Source organism: Mauremys reevesii, linkage group 4 (assembly GCF_016161935.1).
Source record: "Mauremys reevesii isolate NIE-2019 linkage group 4, ASM1616193v1, whole genome shotgun sequence".
Taxonomy (NCBI): Eukaryota; Metazoa; Chordata; order Testudines; family Geoemydidae; genus Mauremys; species Mauremys reevesii.
Window position 1 is genome coordinate 35153527 of NC_052626.1, and position 16808 is coordinate 35170334.

General features: G+C 39.9%; 1 protein-coding gene across 1 annotated transcript in view; it reads right to left on the reverse strand.

The window, feature by feature from the left end:
• Nucleotides 1-16316, reverse strand: part of FLRT2 (fibronectin leucine rich transmembrane protein 2) — a 62395-nt gene extending 46079 nt beyond the window's left edge. The window contains exon 1 of the mRNA XM_039538411.1: nucleotides 15391-16316. The gene's annotated coding sequence lies outside the window, so the exon portion shown is untranslated. The remainder of the gene's footprint in view (nucleotides 1-15390) is intronic.
• Nucleotides 16317-16808: the final 492 nt, after the last annotated feature.

Here is a 16808-nt window from a genome sequence, read left to right on the forward strand (position 1 = left end):
GTTTCCCAGACATAGACCCTTCCCGAGGAAGAGTAATTCTGTTAAATTACCAGCTGTGAATGGTGCCTGGAAGACATCTATGTATAACACTTTCCCGGAGTTCAATGAGAATTCTGTACACAGAGGGTATGCAGTATCTGCTCTCATTGTACAATAGGAATGATACCCATTCATATTGTCTGAGTCTTTACAATTTTCATCCTCTGTATAGAACCACAGGGGCCCATAGTCTATGTGCTGAGATATCTAGGCCCTGTACACAGCTTAATGTGTTTGTGAAGGCCTTTCTCTGCCCCGTTTGTGTCTCAGCTTTAGCATTATTTTAAATTAGTTTTATTGAACTGAATATTCTGGGCTAGATTGTTTCTTTAAAGCGCAGCCTTTTGCTGGCTGCTGGTGGTGCTGAATCACTTTGCCCCAAGTGAAGCTCCTGAAAGTATTATGCGACAGGGCACAACTGAGCACCCTGGTTAACTCAGGTTTGTGCATCTTGCTCCTTTGTGTTCCTGGTCTGCTCTGTGACCCAACGCAGCAGAGGGAAAGGGGATGGGAGACAGATCTATGTTCTTGCTTCCTCTCAGCCCCCATTGCAGTGCATGGAGGGAGCAGTTCCTCTTTTCTTCCCTGAGCACAGAGGTTTCTGTTGCCCAGGCAAGGGATGGAGGAACCCTTGTGTACCCACGTATGATCTCAATTATAATACTGTCCATAGTTAGCAAACGTGCCCTTGGCTACACCCCTTCATTTTAAAATATTGGTCACTCTGCCACTGAATTTTAAAAGTTACCACTGAATAAGCAAATAAAAACAAAATTATGTGTAGGTCCTATATATAAATAAAGCTTGCAAATGACCGATGCATTGCATGATCACACAGCATCTGCAAGTACATTGATTAGTTTAATATATGGAGCATATAAGCATCTCTCTCTCCTGTCACCTCTCTTTATTCCTCACAGTATTTCCATTGGCATCTGCTATTCCATTTCAGGGCTTTCACATAGCTCTGCCACTACACTGCAGTCCTCATCTTCAGTAGCGCTGAATCTTTCCTGGAGTCAGACTGCTAATTTTACTGTATTATACAATATTTTTCCGATGTAGATACATATCCACCATCAACAGGGATGAGATTCCTAAGCTCCTTTTAATCTGTTCTTTAAGTAAAGATTTGAAACTAGGGGCCAGAGTCTTCCCTCAACGATAGCTGTGTGAATTTTGAAATAATTGTACAGGCTTTGTTGGATTTAATCTAGATTTACATCATTGTAAATAAGAAAAGATTTTGAGTATTGTTAGCAAAACTCTGGTTTTCACTCCTCTACCTTCATGTCTGCACTTACTGGCCTTTTTGCCTTTATCGGGACCTGAAGTCTCATAGGATTTAAATTATATTGAGAGAATGATTCTCAGATGTGTCAAACAAGTATTATGAGATAATGAGAAAAGTGATTACTACACACCATTGCATTCTCTGTGCCCAGATCTACACTAGCGGAGGGGTCGACCTAAGATACACAACTTCAGCTACATGAATAGCGTAGCTGAAGTCGGCGTATCTTAGGTTGACTTACCTGGCCATGAGGACGGCAGCGAGTCGACCGCTGCCACTCCCCTGTCAACTCCACTTCCGCCTCTCACCGCGGTGGAGTTCCGGAGTCGACGGGGAACGCAATCGGGGATCGATTTTATTGCGCCTACACTAGACGCGATAAATCGACCCCGATAGATCGATCACTACCCGCCGATCCGGCGGGTAGTGAAGTCCTGCTCTGTGTTGCAGCACATATGAAAAAAATGCACACGTACACAGACACATATACATGTGCAAAAACTCTGAGGCAAAGCATCTTGGTGGAAATAGCCTGCAAAGCAAGGAATTAACTGCATGCAAAACAATTAATTAGATTTTTAGAGGTAAGAAAAAAAGATTTTACTCTTGCAGGGTCAACCCAGAGCTTTTCTTCACACTGTACGTTAGGCCAGCTTTGTCTATATATCTATAAGTGATCCTGGATACTCCTTCCTGGTGCAGCTCTCACACATGAGAAATGTTGAGATAGATAAAATCACAGGTTCATGTAAGCAGATCTCTTGTATGTTGTCAAAAAGACCAGTTTTAGTTTAAAAAACACTAACAGTCGGAATTTGGAGCACTAATTATTACAGCTGTAATTTGATGTCTAACTAATCACTCTATTATTAGATCACAAAGTCTCTGAATATTATCCATTGCTTCCACAAATAATTGTCTGTACTAAAAAAAAACAACGAGGAGTCCGGTGGCACCTTAAAGACTAATATATTTATTTGTGCATAAGCTTTCATGGGTAAAAAACTCCCAGTTCTTCAGATGCTATGAAAGCTTATGCCCAAATAAATCTGTTAGTCTTTAAGGTGCCACCAGACTCCTCGCTGTTTTTGTGGATATAGACTAACACGGCTACCCCTCTGATACTTGGTGGTACTAAATTGCACCCTAAATTACAAGTGCAGAGAAGGGATTCTTAACCTTAAAACTATGCCTATGTCCATAGGTCTCCCATTGCATATATAGATGACACTCTGGATGAAAAAAATATTCTTTCAGCCCATAAAAAATACTACAGAATTCTACTCTGATGGTCCATGCACTTCAGTTTTACAAAGTGGCATCAGGATACTACGGTGATGAGTATGATATAAGAATAGAATAGAATAGAATAGAGGAGGACTTGCCTAATTTAGCTACTATGATTTTAGCACTGACTAATAAAACACTAGTAGTTTTTATACAATCAATATTGAATCAAAATGTCCTAATCTTCACTCTCCTAGGTTAACTATACGTTGGATATCATTTGAGTCTGTGACGGCAATGGCCAACTGGTTTTTATCTAATAAGCCCTGTCCCCAGCTACCAGTTAGCAAAACCACCCATACTTTGCTTCCCACTGCTGTTTCACAGCTGTGATACAAAGTCTTGCCCTAAATTCTAAGGTTAAACATTCTCTCGCAAAGTAGCAGCATTGCTCTTGTGTGTTATTGACAGATGGATTATCTTTAGCATCATAACAGCAAGCTGCTCACATGGTTAATATCTCACTTAGACAACTCCAGTACCAGAATACAGACACCTCCAATTTTAACTGAACTAAAAGGAAGTAGCAAATGAGCAGAAGACATCTGCTATCTTCCTTCCCCACCCCCTAACCTACCCCCAATAGCGATCCTATGACAAGAGAAAGTATTTAATTCACTAAAACCGATCAGTTACAATTTAATACAAGTGCCAAATGTTTAGAGCTGCATCGATAAAATCATTATGCCTGCAGTCTTCTGACACAAGGAGATGAAGGTTAGGCCAGTAAATTTTTCAAAGGCTTATTATATGCCCATGCTGATCAGATGCACATGAGAAGCAAGACTCAATAGACGGAACAACGGAGGAGAGCCTAAAAATGTCACAGAAATTCATGTGCATGAATTCCAAAGGATCTAGCATTTGTTATATAACTGACATAAGAAACATGAATTAAAGGATACAAAGATCTCTTAGTAAATTAAATAACTAAATTCTACATTTCTTTCTGAAGCCCGCAAGCTACCCACAGCAAATGATTAGGACAATGCTAAAACTGATCTTAAATGATCTCTAGTTCAAAAGTCCCAGCATCTTCTTGACTCCATGGCCTTTAGAAGAGGAAAAGGGTTTAAGTCTTCACAAAACAGACAAATAATACTATTTGCTATTGTGTTTAGAGTGAAAGAATGATGCTATAGTCAAAGCCCTGAAGCCTAAAGTCCTCTGTTTATTTAAAGGACAAAGAGGGTAGAAATAGTCGCAGTAGAAGCTTCCAGAATACCTCTCCTCCCAAGTACAAATACACCTCACTGAGGAATAAGGAAGGATGGGCTCATGGTTAAGACATTGCAATTGGACACAAAGTTCAGTTATGATACCATTCTTGAACTAAAGAAAAACATACGGACAGAAAGCGTATATTGTTCTATTTTATACTCATGCCTGGTTTTATGGAACACAGACTAGAAGACTTCTGAAAATCTGCCAGAATGGAGGTTTCTTACAAACACATGAAAAGATGTTTAAAAAACTATTCTGGGTTGCATTTTAGTGCTCTGAAAATGGAAGACACATAATAATGAATCAGTCATAGCATGGCCAAGTACACAAGTTTCCTGAGGCACTGTCAGTGCAGCTCAGTCATGCACCTGTCTTGAAATTGTTCAGTGTTTCTAATTTGTGAAGTGCTTTTCCCATATGGGAAAATATCCACTACAGGCTTAGCTGAGACCAGCCAAACTCGTTTCATTTGTGATTTAAATCACCCTGAAACATGGATCTCACAGTATGTAGGGCTAGTGTATTAACCGACATAGTGCCACCTTTCCATTGGCCTTTTTCCCCTACCTCTTTTAGGTCTGTAGTAACTGGATCCTGGTCACACTTTGCAAGATTGCCTGGCACCAAGTACACATGCATATTGTCCCAGATACTACTGACAGTCCCTGGAGAACACGCAAATCATACAAGTGACAGAGCCTCATACTCACAACAGGTACATCCATCAATAGGATATCCTTACTCCTGAAGGGTCTGGTCCTTTCTCCTTATGAACCCATAACTGACATTGGCATAAGAGGGAATTTGGACTGCATAAAGAAAGAGATCCCTACACACAATGTAGATTTAATCCATTGAATGCACCACTTTTCATCACTTCACTGTGTTTAGAATGCAATATCAGGTTCTACCTCGCCTTCAACTGAGGGGGCGGGAAGAGAGAGCTCATAACATCCATGTAGATTTTGATCAACATTTGACCTATCAGGGATTGAATCAACAGGACAGCATGAAACAGGAAATAACATGACAATGTTATATGTTTAAGAGCAATTAGCAATTTACTTATAAAGAAGAAGCAATAACTACAAATTTTAGCATTGTTTTCATCATTTGGGGGCCCCATTGTACAATCTTCAGTTTTCTTATGATTTAAATGGAACTCTTTTCAATGACAAATGAGAGGCTTAATGCCACTAGAAATCTACCTGGCTCTAGAAAAGTAGGTGATGTATATCCCAAATCATCAAGAATCTGAAATTAATTTACAAGAAATGCTATTAGGTTATAAATTATGTATTTTAAATAACATATTTCCTTAATTAGTATGAGCCATATCATGCCCCTTTGATCCACATATGTGGGGCGGACTTTCTGTACACAGATCTCCCATGTTTGCAAGGAAAGGTTGGGATCAGCTATTTCTCTACCATTATCCCCCCTATGTCCCAGATACTACAGAAACCTTTCAAGGAAGCATGCCTAGGAAGGGAGAATGAAAAGGTGCAATAGGGTTAGTGATGGGGACACAGAATAACCCACCAACCTGGTATGGAGTCACATCTGAAGTTAATAGAACCTGATACTTTGTGCTCATTCCTCAAGAGAATGATTTGGCGGAATCTCACAGACTTTTCCTCCTCTCTTGACTCCAACCTTGTTTTTTTAAAATGTTTTTTTGGGAGTGGGGCAAATGCATTATTAGTAATAGCTTACATTATTAAAACTGTGACCATTATGACACTGAGATGTACTTGTTGCTTTGAACACTGCTTGTTTACCTCTTCATTTCACCCCGCTTGGCCAGTCATTACAGATTATTCACTTTCATCCTGTTTTCCCTGGTCATTGTCTAGTCACTTTCCCCTGCTGGCTCTCATCCTATACAGGCACAATGCTGCAGTGTTTGAGTTACAAACACAACATGGGCAATGTTTAAATCCAAATAAAAAGATTGTTTAATTGGAATTTTAAATAAAAAATGAAATATTTGTTTTTATCTTAGCTTTTGTAAAAAACTTGGCTTTACCAAACCTAATTGTGGGTTCTAATTAGCCTAAAGAACTGACAACTTTATTCACCAGATCCTTTCTGGTTGGATGTCTTTATACAACTAACTAAACACTTCCGAAGTCCTGTCTCAGACTGTTGTGTAAAATGAGAGAGAGTCTTACTATCTAAATACGAACATACATCATTAAATTCACCCCAGTTAGTGCAAGGAAATGTAAATTACACCCTTTAACAGTGAGAGCTGCTAAGCCTTGCATCTGTTCCCTTCTGGGGCACAACAGCTGTTCTTTCTGCCTGGCATGAGATGGGTTAACAAAGGTACTCTCCTGTCAATCATGGTCATCATTCAACCCAAACCAATACATAGATTGTACTTACACAGCTCCTTAAAATCCCTGTTTCCTCACCAGATATAACAAAAGTAGCCTATGAACTCAGATTGATATTTTTTGAAATTCGGCTATGTTTGTTCTCTTACCAATTTTGTGGGAGTAGGGTAGGGTGTGGGACATCTCTTGGTGGGTACATGTATAACCAAACCATCATCCTGAAACTTTTAAAATATGACTGCATAGGAGATACTGATAGCCTAAGGGAAGTTCTGGATAATAGACTCATAATCAGAATTCCCATGTATTTGATCCAATTCAGTTTCCATCAATGTCACAGAAATATGAGTGGTTGTGAAATTCAGAGTCATCATTGCCCCTAGAAACTGATATATACTCTTCCAACTTTGGACAAATGAAGGGCAAAAAACTCATGTCAAAAAATTCCAATCGGACAACTCCTTATCCTTAGGGTGGCTGCTGAAACTTACAGTAGTTCAAGATCTAGCAGTTTCAGTTGGTAGCACATGACCTATTATGCTGATGCCCAATCCCTCTACTTTTAATCAAACTGCCCCTTTATCTGTAAATCCCCAATCACAACATGCAGGATGTGTGGATCTGCTGATAAGAAATTTTTGCAGGAACAGAAAATCTGGGCAGATAACGGTTTTATTTCCAGGGCTGCTGGCAGCAACTCTAACACCTCATTTATTCCAGATTTATAAAGGTCCACTGTGTAGATCTGAGGGTAGAGCTAAGCATTTAACAGCTATGGTAACAGAATGTGTACCCACACACTATATTTGATGCTAAATATCAAGTTTAAATGATATTGATCATACTATTCCAATTTGGAATAAAAACAATTATCTTGTTAGCATTTAGTATTTTATTGGGCCTGATTCTCTACTCTGTTACACGGGTTTTACAGCTACGTAATGTGATACGATTTCAATGGAAATATACCAATCTGACATTGGTATACCAGGGAGGCGACTCAGACCCATCGTCTTCCAAAGGAAATGGTAGTAACCCAGCTGCATGAGTCATTTAAAACTGTAATGGACAAAGTAATACTTTTGGGAGCACTCCTGTATTGGCTATGACAGCAAAATAGAGCAAAAAGGAGAACAGACAAAACTGAAGGCATCTTTTCCATCTCTAAATTCTGTGATAACACTAATTCCTATGTATCCTAGTCCAATAAACAGTTATGTGGAAGGTCTGAACTAATTAGTCTCCAAAATCAGAAGGAAAAGAACTTGCCAAATGAGCCTTTGTAATTCAAATTCTCTTAAAGGGTTTTTTTTCTGCCCTAAATATAATTCTGCATACACAGTATCATATACATGGAAGATTTTGTTAAAACAGTTCATGGATAAAGCAATTAAAGCAATATTATGTTAACTGGTGTGCTACAGAGATTATGAAAAGTGTGTGTATATGGTGATGGGAGATCTAACACTGTTCACGGCATTCAGAGTACAAATTTGACAAAGAGAGATATACACCTTGTATTCTTTTATTGCCTATTTTCAAAGCTATAATAGTAGACACTTTTCTCTCTGAGTAAAGACCGTTATTGTGTTATACACCACTGCTAAAGCAAGAGGTTCTGAAATTAATTTTGTCAAAAGGTGAAAGTAATTTCTCAAACAAAAAGAGTGTGTGACTGGCAGGATGCATTTTACAGTTTTCCGCTGAACTGCAGATCAACTTAAAAAATAATAACAAAACAAAACAAAAGCATCCTCCCTAAGCACTGTGAGATAGAGCCAGAGCCAAATATTTCAAAGGTCACTGTTGGGCATATACCACTTTGATACAAAGAGTTAAATGACACAGTTTGAAAGGGCTTTTATTCATTCATTTATTCATGTATGTGTGCTGCTACATTCATGCAGTGTTACATTGTTTACCCATCTGCAGCATTAGACAACTTTGCTTTTAGTTTGGCCTTCGTTCATTTCATTTTAAAGGTACTGAAATGTATGCTGGACAATCACCCTTTTCAAATACATAACTGTACATAAATGAAAAAAGTGAAATCCATTTTCTGTGGGCACTTGAGAAGGGAAAATGTCTCAGGTGACATTTGAGACATTTAAAACAAGACTGGATGATTTACAGAGGACAATCCTGAGCTAGACAAGATGACCTAGTAGGTCTTCTCCATCTCTCTCTCTTTTATGATTCAGTGAATAACATGGGGCTAACAGTAGTAAATCAGTAAAGAGAGATGCAATATGCATGTGGAACATTACTATATTTGGTTGGAGTCTTCTAACTGTGATCCAGAGCAAACATTGGAAGTACTGATTTCACACTGCCTTAGGCATTTTTTCTATGCTTATTATTTATTATAAAGCAATCATTAACTTTTCCAACTGGTATGACTTAAGAAAGAAAATTCAGCCTGATGGAACTTGTCAATAGCCCTGAAGTCTGGTTAGGATAAGGGATAAGACCAAAAGCTATCACAGGCCAAATCCAGCTCAGCCATTGTTTTCAAGGGGATTGCTCATGAAAATGAGGCAAACTAGATTTGGCCCAGGAAGCCAGTCACATAGACTGGTGTAACTTAGCCCTGCAGAAACCTTTCAATGCTGGTGCAACTATTGCTCACACTCAGGGATGCCTCCACTCCCAGTCCAAAAACAAAATTACGATGAGATGCTAAAATACTGCTGACAAATATTCCCACTTTTACAGATACTCCAGCCCTTTAACTAACATCATTTCATACACAAAATAGTTCACTATATCCAGCTTGCCAATGAAAAAATAACCCAAAGAGAACTTTGCAAACCTAGAGCCTGGTCTACGCACAGCATGTGTATGGGTATAACTCTGTTGGTTAGGGGGTGTGGTATTTCACTGAAATACTTGTATAACCCCAAGTGTGAACACAGTTATATCAGTATAAATGTGCCTTGAGCCCATATAGATTGCTTCCCGCCTGTGTGGGAATGTATATATTGGTATAACTGCAACCACACTAGGGGAATTGTACTGCTTTAGCTATCCCAGTATAAAATCAACTTGCCTGTGTCAGGGTAGCAGGATTGGGCCCACAGTCAAAAAAATTAATTGCGACTTTGCTTTTCATCCATAGAGTTTTGTTTAGCAGTTGTATGTATCATTTTCTAGAGAGTCTACCAAATAAATCATTAAAAGCAACACACATAAATCTAGATGGAATGTTCATAGTGCTGACCTGATGCCCAATTTGACTAATATTAATGAGAATTGAGAGCACTCAACACCTAGAAGACTGGGGTCCATGGTCTAGAAACTTACAGTGAAGAAAAAAAAATGTTTCTAAATTATCTTTTCGTTGGGGTTGCATTTCTACTGACAAAACAATTTCTGCTTTATTTATTTTTTAACTGACGGTAACTTTACTCAATGATGGGAGGTTTTGTAGAACAATTCAGGGGAGACGTTGCGCTTTAATTGTTACTGCAGTTGCTTTTCTTCTACGTGAAGAAAGTACAGGGGAGTTAAAGTGAGGGAAATGTTTGTAATTTTTAACCAAGGGGGTATTTTACCCTATGATTGCTAAATTATGGTCAGTTGCAATCTATGACCCTGAGGATTTGTGTCTGTGTATCTATATCATGCATATCTATATCAAATACTAGAACACATGCAATCAATTCTCCCTCTCACACAAGTAACCCTTATGCATGAGAGAAGTCTCCTTTACTTCTATGGAACTACCCAAATAGCTAAGAACTATTTGTGTGACTAAATGGTGCAAAACTGTGCCTTTGGTTAAGAAGTGAAACATTCTCTTTGTTCTAATTTAATTTTCCCTATTGTTTTTTTGATTAAGCAGTGATATGAGCGTCCAGCTTCAGTAGGGAAAGACACAATCTTACAGTATGAGCCTATTTCAGTCTTGATAAGGTGCTGATAATGCTTTCCATGCAGGGATCTGACCTTTTCTGGCTTTAACAGATCATGTAATATTTGTGTACAGTTTATAATAGCTGTTGTGGGAGAAGTGCCTAGAACAAGCTTGCACAGGTATTACTGTAGGCAGAAGTGATTGCAAGTATAGAGGCCCAATACCTTTATGAGGAATTTTTTGATGGAAGGGGGTGGTATTTTAAAATCATGTGGCCTAATCCTGCACTTCTCACTCAAATTCATTGATATTAATAGGAATCTTGCCTGAGCAAAAAGTGCAGAAAAGGGCCATTGGCTTATTTCATTATTTCAAAAGGCAATTGATTGGATGTCTGCCAGTATGCGAGCTGTTTTATTTTTAGTGAATCCCAATTAAATTATACATAAAAGAGCCTTTTGAACAGAGGAGAAATCATCCCTCTTCCTCCCCACACACACCTTCTGGCCACCTCAATCCAAGTAGTTCTAATATGGTACCATGTTGGGAAGAGGAGTGATAAAAGGAACAAAGGATCCTCTCCTGCTTAACTCTTACTCAGGATCTGGACCCACATGAGTAAAGACTTACAGGATCAGACCCTAGATTATCATGAGTATTTAAAGGTTATCTCCCCAAATATATTTCAAAATTATTCTTTTTGTTTTAATTTCTGTGACTGTGGTCTTTAACCCAAAACTGTCACAGAGAATTACAATATTAATTTATCAGTTGAATAGATGGCCAGTGATTAATAATTATGATGGTGGCCTTTTGACTTGAAAGCCATGTCAGAAAATTTTCTGTAACCTTTCGGTACTCATGCTCTGTAAGGGCCAGATCTTGCAATATGCCAATCAGCTCCTGTGAGATGCAGAGCACCCTTCACCTTGCAGGAACTTCATTGGGGGCTGAAGAGTGCTCAGCACTTTGCAGGATTGAGCAGGATGGACCTGATCCTGTGTCATCGGAAGTTTATGGGAGTTTTGCCTGAACAAGGTCTGTAGGGTCAATTTCAATGGCATTGGTCTCTTGAATAAACCACAAGGTCTGCACACTTATATAAATACATCCTCACATTAAACTAAGTTAAAGAAGGTTTCTTTTAAAATATATTAATAACATGGTTCCAATTTGAGGTAAAATATATGGAAGACCTTTAAGCAGCAGAACTACGAGCACAAGATTTCTTTTTCTTTTTTTAAAAATGATGTTTACAGAACTCTTTATGCATCATTAAGTTTTCTGGAATCCTGACCATAGCATGATGGATATGTTTTAAAAGGTTGCTGGTGTTTAGTTTTGATTCACTTCAAAGTGGCATGTCAGAAGGAAGAAAATAAAGGCAGTTAGTTGCGTAAATCACAAGTGAAAAATGAGAGGGAACATGAAGGTTCCAACAACTTTGCCATCAACTGAAAATAACATTTATTGTACTAATACAAGATTTTAATGTTTGATGCAACTAGAATATATTTGGCTTAAGGGAGAATAGATTTTATTTAAAATATTTTTCATAGGGTTAATGGTGGTGGTGCTGAGTTTTTAAAATCTGTTTGTTTTAATAAAACAGCTCTAAAGAGTAATAGGGTTTAATAATTCTACTTAATGGTCACTTTCTTTGTCAGTTAATTGAAAGGACTAGGTCAAACATTACTAGAGGGGAAATAAACCTGGTGTCTTCAATATATGCTAATTTAGCCTTCTTTAAAATAGTAACTTTACTGTTGTATCTTTCTGCTCCCTTTAAACACAAATATTTTCCACAAGTAAATGCAAATCTGTATCTTTCTACCGCAAATACAAGCTCTTTTAATTTCTTTAGCAAATAAATAAATAAATAAACACATAAAAGCTCCTGAGTAAAGACTGCCCAAAGGGAGGGAGAAGAAAAAAACAACACCACCTAAAACCACCATATTACCAAGCAGTAATGCACCAAATACAATCTGGAATATGTCAAACAATGGTATCCACCCACCTAAGAACTGTGCTAATCTAAATCCTCCATTGCTGTTAACAATAATTAACTAAAACATGAAATATGAATGTGGATACAAGCAAGAGACAAATTAGTATTGAGAAGCTGCATTTAATAATCTCCTAAAAGAGATCATCTGTTTATAAAGACCCCCTTTTTCCTTGATCTCTGACATGTATTCATAATATAGACACAGCTGGATTTTTTTATTCTTTTTTAAAATACCCTGATACTATAAAGTCCTACCTACAGTATATCTGGTCTGAATGTTTGTCTCAACTTTGAGCTGTTATGTAAGCACTCTGGGGCAATAAAATTTCACTTACAATCATCAGGCTTTGGAGTAAGTATTAAAACATCAGATGGACTGCACTGCTTTCTTTATTGGCACTGGACAGTACTTGATTTATTTTTTTAACGGTGATCATATTCTCAATGCTCTGTGGAATAGCTGTCTAGATGTCTCTTTTTCTTTAAATTACTAGTACTTATTTGGACTTGGGTTTGTTTTGTTTGTTTGTTTAAATAGTTGTTAAATTACATTACCAACAGAGGACACTACTTTGAGAAGATTACAAGAAAGTTAGGTGTCAAAAAGCAAAGCAATTCATATACCATGTTTTTAATCTACTTTAGAGAAGAAGAGAATAAAAAACACACACCAGTGATCCTACACTTCTCACAGATAGAGGTCACTAATGGACTGAATTTGAATCAGTGTGGTAGAAACCGCAAAGTTATATGAAAGTAATCTAGTGAAAAATGAACTAATTTTGAGATTAAAGAAGAGGTAGCAGAGATGATTAAGAAAAGCCCTCACCTTCACAGAAACAATGTTATCCTAAAGGTACCCTCTCTCCAGTCTGTTAAACAGAAAGTGCAGTACTGGGAAAGCCTGATACTGTTACATATTTGAACTCCTGCTTGTTTTTGAGTTTGTAAACCTCAGTTTACCTTTTTCTTCTGTTAAAAGGCATGGAAAAATCAAACCTGATCAGATTCTGCACTTTGGAGATCTGCTATTTTAAGCAATTCAAGACTAGCACATTCTTGATTCTGGATTGAAACCATAGCCCATGTAATGCAGATTCCAACTGGGAGGATGTAGAGTTGCTATAGAGTGATATGCCTGAATCCTAAATCAAGCTATCCAACAGGCCAGGATATAAATGTGACTTGTAACAGTGGCTCAGATTAGATCCAGACAGAGGCAAACCCAGATAAAATATCATCAGAAGAAATATTGGGTGTATGTGTGTGTGTCAGGAGGGAATCTTTTTAGAATACCATGTGCATTCCAACACAATTCCTCTTTGTTATAGCCTTGGACTTTGAAAAGTGTGAGGACTGTTTTGATCATAGATAATTTTACAAGCACTGCGTTAACACAGGGATTGGAATTGCTTCATTTACACAGTTTCTGGCCTGCATGATCATTCTTTTAACTGCCAGGCTACCCAGTCAGGAGGGAGAACTGCAATTTAGATGGCAAATCCTCTACAAATGGAGAAGTTCAAGGAGAAGCGGGGCTAGTTGCATAGATATTTTGCAATGTTTCATTCTGGATTCATTTTCAAGAGCAACATCAAGCTTGAATAAATCAGCATTGTATTTCTTTTATACAAGTCACTTTTTAAACTTAGTAATCGTGGCTTTTAGAGGCATCTGTTGTATCACGGTGATGCAGAGTCATGCCCCAATGATAGCAATGCACAATGACTCTTTATTTCAAAGAGAGAGAGAGAAAAAAAGATTTATTGGTGCAGTACCTTTAAATTAATTTGGAAAAATGACAGGAGGCTAGTATTGTGTCCTCCCCCCACACACACACTTTCATTTCCATACAGATATAGAGCCCTCTCAGTGACTTTTCTCTGACCCCATGGTTGAATAAAAGGTGCCTTTGGGTAAAAATCACATCATGCCATGAATGAGGTGCATGGGAGGTTTGTGGGCGTTTTTTTCTGTTTGTTTTTTGTTTTCCCTGAGTAAAGACTGTAGGATTTGGCTCCACTTGTTAGATCAAGCTTGAGGTCTATTCGATTCTATTAGTTTGCAAGCTCTGAGAAGTTAGATGCAGCAAATAAATGTGTGTGTGTGTGTGTGAGAGAGAGAGAGAGCGCTCTGCCTGGGTTTAGTATCTCTCCCGCTTCCCAGAAAATGCAACCAGCCTCTTCTTTTCGGTTTAGCAGGGGCTCTGCATGGCCAAAAAGCAGCATCTGAAGAAATCTCATGAGCACCTTCCACACGCTGCACAGGCATTTACCCGGGTTTGTACCTTTGACTTTATTAGCTTATTGTAAGCCTTATTGTTAGCCTAAGGTTTCCTCCATTACAATTAATTAAAAGCTCCTGTTGACTGATTCCTACTCTGAGGAGAAGGTAGATAACTTCTCCCTTACTTTGCAGCCGGTGTTTTGTTTTTATTTTTATCCTCACACGATGGAGAGGGGTGTGGGTGTGTTTAAATTCATCATGATTTGACTATTTACATTAGAGGCTGCTGTATATTTGGAAGACTTGATGCAATTGTTTCTCTCTTGCGCTCATTCATTCACCCACCCTGTTCATGTCACTATAGATAGGGGTCTGATGAATTCTGGTGCTTGTACAGTTAGTTCCCATTTCTTCCCTTGTCTGTTCATTTGGATTTCTTAATGCTTGTCAGCAGTGAGCAATCTGCCACCTCTTCCGAGCCTGGCTCATCTGTTAAAGTTCCAGTTTGCCAAAAAGATCCCTCCCCCCCACAAATAATCAAACACTATTCCCACCCAACGAGATTATAACTCAGAGGTTCGTCTCTACAGATCTTTTAGGTGTTTCCTTTGAAAGCTGGAGCCTTGTTTTCCTATCATGGAGAGGTTGGGGTGCACATACGTGCGCGGGGAGGAGGGTTGTCTTTTTGTATGGATGCTAAAATGGTAGCGGGCAATCTATCGTCATTAAAATGATTTGCGATGATGAGGGTGAAAGCTTTGAGATCCATTCAAGAGACACTCTGATTGAAACAAACCAAAGCCAGGAAACTTACACTGAAATTCACTAACTGGCGTAAAATAACCGAGCAACCCTCCTGACACTTGTCACATACCATTCATAAATCTCTCTCTGTGTGTGTGTCTGTCTCACACACACACACACACACACACACACACACACACACACACACAGAGTCTCTAATGCGATGAAGGGTGATATTTCTAGTATAGAACCCGATCCCGGATCATTAACTTCTTACCGCCTTCTATTGAGGTGGAGGCAGCTGCAAACTGCTGGGGAACTGGAATTAGCAGGGAGGAAAAGGGGAGAAATGAAATCCCATCTGTACCTGGCAGGGCGGGGAGTCCTTCTCCGGCACCGATCATAATCCCCCTCTGCGCCTTTTGCCCCCCACACCAAAACTTTTGCTGCAGCTGACGGCGCTTCTCCTTGGTGGTGGCCGTGCCGGTCGCCTTTGGCAGTATCCAATGTGGTGCGGGCGAAAAGCTGCCCGAGCCCGAGCCCGCCCTGCAGGCTCCGCTTCCCCGCAGGCTGGCGCTTGCCTGTGCTGCCTCTCCGGAGCGCTCCGTTCCCCTTCTCTCTCCTTCCTCCCTTAGGAGGCAGCGGCATCATCCTCCCCCTTTCTCCTCCACCTCCTCCTCCAACGCGCAGCCCAGGGCGCTGGCATCCCCAGCACGCGTTCTCTCCGCGCTTCTCTCCCTGCCCTCCCGCGGCCCCCAAATAAATAAAGGAAGGAAGGGAGGGAGGGAGAAGCCGAAGGAACCCGATCGAGCCTGGTCGTTTTCTCCGCTGGAGACGCTGAGTGGATCACACGAGGAGGAGCCACACAGACCCAGGACCCCGTGAAGTCTCAGGAGGGACCGGACACATATATGTGAATAGTCGCGTGTCTGTCGGTCTCCTTCTCTCTCCTAGTCCTGGGCTTGCGTTCAGCTGGGCTTGCAGGCTGATCTTAGCCGTTATGCTGCCCCAGATCTGACTATTCCCTGCTAATGTAAGTCGTGCTTTTTTCTCTCTCTCTCTTCCCCCCTCCCTGCCTGACACCCCAGGGAGATGTTTACAGTAATGAATTCAGTTGATAGCCATCGCTCTCTCCCCCTCTCCTGGAGTCCCTCCCACATTGCTAGTTTAAAGAATGCTTGGAAGGCAGCGCTGGGCTGCAACCTAGAGCTTTCCAAGAGGCAAAGTCAGGCTCTGGTGGTGTTTTTTTTAACCCACCCGTTGCCGAAACCGGCGTCTGCTCCATCGAAATAGTGCCTACGCGAAACGTATTATATGGCGCTGGCAATGCGAAGCGTCCTAGAAGTGCGTTACAGTCTAGATCCGGGCCGATGTGTGTGGTTAGTTGTTTTAATTGCAAAGAGGGGCTCTCCTCTCGCCAAACAGCTGTGCCAAAGAAGGTAACACTGGCAACATAGCGCTATTCTTGCATAATAAATGCGCCCCCCCTCCCCGTTAGGAATAAGGCCACCGTGTGATTTGCAACTGTTCCTTTCTCCTGGCTGAGGGCTGTGGGATCATATCAACGGGGATTATTTTAAATAAAAGAAACTCCCGAGGCCAGTGACCCAAAAGGAGAGGTGCCCAAATTATAATAATCCTCTCCGCCAACATGGCGTTATTTCACGTGCGTGCAACCTCTGACGATTTCTCTCTCTCTCTCTCTCTTTCCCCCTCTCTGCGAACTTTTTATCTGGGAAATAACAACAAAACAATAACATCATATCATTGGGGAAAGAAACAGAT